This window comes from Protopterus annectens, chromosome 8.part0 (assembly GCF_019279795.1).
Source record: "Protopterus annectens isolate FY-2018-M chromosome 8.part0, PAN1.0, whole genome shotgun sequence".
Taxonomy (NCBI): domain Eukaryota; kingdom Metazoa; phylum Chordata; order Ceratodontiformes; family Protopteridae; genus Protopterus; species Protopterus annectens.
Genome location: NC_056741.1, coordinates 1,112,022,444 through 1,112,028,443, shown reverse-complemented (window position 1 = coordinate 1,112,028,443; position 6,000 = coordinate 1,112,022,444). Strand labels below are relative to the sequence as shown.

The window sequence follows — 6,000 nt, the reverse complement described above, 5'->3', positions numbered from 1 at the left end:
GTGGCTGCTGTCCACTCAGTAGTCAATGCAAGAGCTGCCTATGTCCCACAAGATTTTGCTAACGGAATCTTACAAAAAAGATCTTTGTTGGTGGCTGTACTCCACTCATGTGACATTAGGTCAACTCTTTGCGTTTACCCAACCTTTAGCTACAGTGAGCACGGATACTTCCCAGATTGGGGGGGGTGGGCATTATCTGGGAAAGACAGTCCAAGGCACTTGGCAGGATCACGAGGCCCACTGACACATCCATGTGCTAGAGACGAGAGCTGTGCTTTGTGTTGCAGGCATTCCAAGACTCTCTTCTGCTGGGGTCTGTTGCGATACAGACAGACCATATGTCATTTGTATGGCACATAAATGAGGAACCAGATCTTTACCCCCTTTGTCAGGTGGCCCTGAGAGTATGGCACTGGGCAACCTCCTCCCAACTCTTTCTGATAGCAGTGCACATCCCAGGGAAATCCAATGTGATTGCAGACAGTCTCAGCAGAGAAATTCTGATGCCTCATGAGTTGTCCCCAAAACAAGAAGTGGCTGAAAAGATTTTCGGCAAATAGGGCCAGCCTTGCTGCGACCTTTTTGCCACATCCATGAACACCAAATGCAGCAGCTACTTTTCCCTGATCCCCATTCCGGGGGAGTCACCAAGGGATGCACTTGTCCACGATTGGCCCTCGGGTCTCCTCTATGCTTTTCCTCCCTTTCCGTTGATACCCAAAGTTCTTCAGAAAGCTAATTAATTGGGAAGGAACTTGATACTCATTGCCCCATACTGGCCTCATCAAATCTGGTTCCCCTTTCTGTGGCCTCATCTGTAGGAGGTGCCTTGGATTCTGGACCCAGTTCCAGACCTCCTGAGTCATGCATCAGGGGTGCTCCATCCATCCCTCCCTTCAAACCCTCAAGTTGACAACTTGGCTGCTCCGATTCCAACCATAGCCAGGCTTCCTAACCTTTCTCCTTCAGTAAAACATATCCTAATTTTCTCTCGTAAGGCTTCAACGAGAAAGATATATAGAAGCAAATGGAAAAGATTTTCTTTATGGGTTTCAGATAATCACATTGATCTCTTTTCTGCCCCAGTAGCTTCCATTCTAGAATTCTTGGCAAAACTATTCAATGAAGGCGCAAACGTAGCTACTATTCGAGTTCAGTTAGCAGTGATATCCAATTACCATATAGGTGAATCAGGCTTCAGTATTATGTCCCACGGACTATTCAAAACCTTTCTTAAAGGTACTTTTTTAAGACCACCTATTAAAGAACCGCCAGCAACATGGGGCTTGAATTTTGTCTTATCCTTTTTGATTTTTCCCCCATTTGAGCCAGCGTCATCCTGCGATCTTAAATTTTTACTTGGATAACTATTCTTTTGATAGCTATAACCTGTGCTTGAAGGGTGTCAGAGCTACAAGCCTTGTCAATAAAGACCCCCCCACATGCTTTTCCACAGAGACTTAGTATCCTTACGATCAAACCCTTCCTTTTTACCCAGCGTGTGTTCAGAATCTAATTTGTACCAATCCCTAGAACTACTAGTATTCTTCCCTAATTGTGAGAATAAGGCGGGAATACATGTTACGCCAGCTAGATGTACATAGACAATTACGCTTCTACTTACATAGGACAAAGGACTTCAGAAAATCTTGCAACCTGTTTGTATTTTTTTCAGATTCAAAGAAAAGTGCTCCAGTTTTTAAAGTGACACTTTCAAAATGGCTCTCAGATTGTATAACCTTCTTTTACAAATTTCAAAACAAAGATTTTTCCCATACAGTAAAAGGTCATTCTACAATTTATTTATTTATTTAACATTTGTTAACTGGGAAAGTCTGACTTGGAACAAAGCCAATTTTCAGGGGAGGCCCGGGGAGAAGGGCTCCAGGTGCATGTCTTTGTAATGTGATAGGAAACCAGAGCACTCTGAGGAAACCCACACAAATGCAGGGAGGACATGCAGACTACGCACAGAAGGCACCCCAGCCAAGAATCGAACCGGAGAACCTCTTGCTGTGAGGCGACCACGCTACTGCTGCACCGCCGGCCTACAAGAGCCATTGCAACCTCTTCCGCCTTTCGGGCTAGACTGCCTATTGATACAGTTTGTGCTGCAGCAACATGGGCAAGGCCACATATCTTTATTGCTCACTACAAAGTCAATTTGGCCTCCAGGAACAGGGGCTCCTTTGGTTCCACAGTTCTGAAGAATATATTTCCTTGAGCCTCCCAAGAAAGATGGTGCTAGGGACCACTGTCCCAACCTAGTAAGAATGAAGGCGAGATAGGACAACAACACATAAAGAAGTTATGTACTTACCATAACGTTCCATGTGTGTTGTCCATCTCGCCTTCATTCTTACATCCCACCCTCCTTCCCCAAGCCTTTGCTCTTGGAAGACCAAGTTGACACAGTTGGGTATTAGCAATCTCTGACCTTCTTGATTGCTCTATAAGGTATTTAAGTGACTCTTTAGTATTATTTTTATATCTGCAAACAAGATCTGGGGAGCTCTCCTAGTGCATGATGATAGGGTTTAGCCACGAGCTAGTGGAAGACCTCGAGGTTGTGTATAAGGCCGAGTCGGATCTGAGCCCAACCTAGTAAGAATGAAGGTGAGATGGACAACACACATGGAATGTAATGGTGAGTATATAACTTCTTCTTTTTGTTGAGGACCCATATATTGGGATAAAGCATTTAGAAGCTTCCTCTGCCCATTTGTAATACAGGAAGAGTCCTTGGGTTGATTTCATATTTCCAATCTGTTGATCCATGTTATGTACGAATGTGGTCAGAAGTGAACTCTGTTTCAGTAGATGTGGAGTCTGCTCCAGAGTAGTGGTATCCTGTAAAATATACACCTGTCCCTCCAAACCTTTTCGTTAATGATGTAGAAGAGGTTCAGGTCCCTGGGTCAAGTATTTCTGATAGCATTTGACTAGTGGGTGTGAAGTCCATCAGTAACAGGTCAGAGGATTCCTTGTATACTAGACAAAGGTTACCTTCTAGCAGATTGTAAGAGACCAAATACTGGAATAGGGCGTTACGGCAGTGAGTGGTAGGATATATTGATCAGGCCTTCTATCTTTTTTGTAAATTATCTCTGTGAGCATTGTAGTTGTTGCATGTGCCTGGATAGATATGTGCTAAAAGGGTCAATTATACTCCATGATTGGCCTAATACAGAGTAAAGGGGGCAATGAGATCCCAAGATTTAGATGCAACCCCCTTGTTTGTAAGCTTCATAATCTTAAGGGCATCCTTTCCACATGCTAGTCAAAAGTTAGGTCACTGTTCACATAGGATCCTAAATCCTGGACTACTGGTTCCTCTTAAGGGTGAGCTGTCAGTGTGATAGTTACTTGGGGTAGTAAACTTTCCAAAGGTGATGATGCATTTTTTGGCATGTAGCTTTAGTCCACAAGTCTGACACCAGTTATTTGTTTGGGGCAAGCCTTCCTGTAGGATGGCTGAGTCTTTTGGGGATTTTATCACTGCTCATAGTTTGCAGTCATTTGCAGACTTAGTTAGATACCTTTGGTATTGCCTTTTAATTCTGAGAAGTAGATGACAAACAGGAGAGGTCCCAGCACCCAATCCTGGGAAACTCCACTGAGGGCTGGACTTTTTATGGAGGTAGCTTCCCCAGTTTTGATCTTATGCTTACTATGTGTGAACTAGTTGGCAGTCCAGTGGGTGGCAAAGGGGTTTATTCCTAGTTTATTAAACTTGTCTGCTATGCCGGAGTGGGGTATTGTCTAAAACTTTGACCAGATCACATTAGATGGTATGTATCATTCTACCTTTGTCCAGTGTTTGGTGGTGATTTCAAAAAAGTCCACCAGGTTTGAGTAAGCATGACCTGCCTTTGACAAATTCAAACTGAGATGAGTCCATTGTTAAGAGGTTCTGTTTGTCTTTATTGATTAATTCCATGATAATTCTTTCCATGGCTTTCCATATGAAGCAGATCAGATTTATAGGTCTGTAATTTCTGGGATCAGTAGAAGGTCCTCCTTTATGCAGAAGGAAAACTGTTGCTGTTCTCCGTTCACTTGGTACAGAACCTCTATGGAGGCTAAGGTTCAACAGTGTTATGAGTACAGCTAAATTGTGCTTCATGCTATTAAAGTTGCATCCTGGGATATTGTCAGAACCCAGTGATACAGTGTATTTTGCTTTTGATAGTGTTTCCAGGACTTGGTCTTGTGTGATTGCTGACCATGAATTGGTTTCAGATATTTCACAAAATACTCGATCCATGAAAATCTATATTTTTGATCTAGTAGATATGAGGCAAGAGAGGTAAAGTCTGAGCTGAATTTATTGATCAGTAGGTTATCTGTTTCTCAACTTTGATGTACGTAACATTGTTTACAGTCAGATCATTGCATTGCTGAGTTGTGCTCCTGAGATTACAACGTAATTAAAAATGGCCTTGTGATTGTCCTTTGCTTGGATGGCAGTTTTTGCCTTGGATTTAGCTGTTGTAGTTTTAATTAAGCACCTGAGTTGCTTGTGTTATTAAATGACAAAGGCTGTATCATTTTTTGCATTACTGTTCTTACTTTTAGCAAGTAATCTTTTCCTTTTATTCTAATGCTTGTTGTTCAAGTTCCCGGGGGGGGGGTTGTTATGTGTCCTTTGCAGGTTTCTTCTGGATACAGCCACACCTGTGCTGCCTTTTACATGCTAGTATAGTTTAGTGGTGAATATTTCCAGATTTTTCAGTCATTTAACTGTGTGTGTTAGGGATTTGAAGCTTGCCAGTCTATTACCTAAAAGTGGGTAGTTTCTCTTGGAGATATTTTAAAGGTACCAGAGGCTGAAGTGGTCCCTGAATTCTGTTTTGCTTAGGTCTGACCGTAAAGCAGTCTCCTTCTGACAAGTGACAAAAATAAGCAAGGAATGGCGCATGATGCCCCCATATTAGCAAGGATGAGGTCTCAGATGTTATTTCCTTCCAATGTATACTCTGACTCGTTCCCGGACTTTTGTTTTGACAGAGTCTAGGAGTATCTGTGCTTGTGCACTAGTGTATGGTTGGATGGTTTAGAACACCATGAAAATGGTATTGGATTTAGTATTGAGTGATTCTAGTTCTTGTCAATAGGCATTCTGGATTTCTTGTGTTTTAGAGGGAGCTCTGTAGCTAGCCAGTATGTGGTAAAGAACCTTTCTGGTAGTGATTTGTACATGAAGAAGCTGTAGTGCATCATGCTGCTTAAGCAGCTTTGATATGAAACTCTTCTGAGTGAAGACTGACACCACCACCTTTTTTCCTGCCTGCAAAGTGTGGTCTAAAAGCATGGAAGATATTATAGCACTTCTCAGCCAGAGTACTCTCTGCCATTTTAAGCTATGTCTAAATCACTACACAGATGTTTGCTTCTTCTAGGTTGAGGAGGACCTTTAGGGGATGGAGTTTCTTGTTTAGACTCCTAAGAATGATAAGTAACACCTTCATAATTTCCTTTGCTTGTTTTATTGTATTATATTGGTAGATGTATCTAGTTAGCATTGCAAAAAAAGCACTATGGAGGTGGATAATAGGTGCAGGCCATCCCTAGTGAAGCAGTGTGGTCTGTCAATCCATGTCCTTCCAGGTTGACAAATATTGACCCCCTTTGAATGACACCAAAAAATAAGCCCATTATTGAAGTCAGTTATTTTTTCGGCATATTACAATATTGTCCTTGGAACAGGCAGAATACTCTGTGCTGGGCTCATACCTGCCTGTGCCACACAGTCTGAGAGCTTCATCATGTCTTGAAAAGACAAATGCACTTGTAAGGGGCAGCCTCCAAAGACAGAGCCAAAGTGTAAGCCAAATTCTTTATTAATCCACAGTAAAAACAGTCCAAAAGACAATCCTCACTTGAATTATAATCCACACATAAAACGCCTTAACTTTTCCACCGTGTTTTCGTCCACCTTTGAACTTCATCAGATGTATGCAAAACCAGTCTACAATCATGTCTTTATATACAAAATTC

General features: G+C 42.1%; 1 protein-coding gene across 1 annotated transcript in view; it reads left to right on the top strand.

The window, feature by feature from the left end:
• Positions 1–6,000, top strand: part of UBAP2L (ubiquitin associated protein 2 like) — a gene marked incomplete in the record, with an annotated part of 3,970,948 nt that overhangs the window by 3,063,445 nt on the left and 901,503 nt on the right.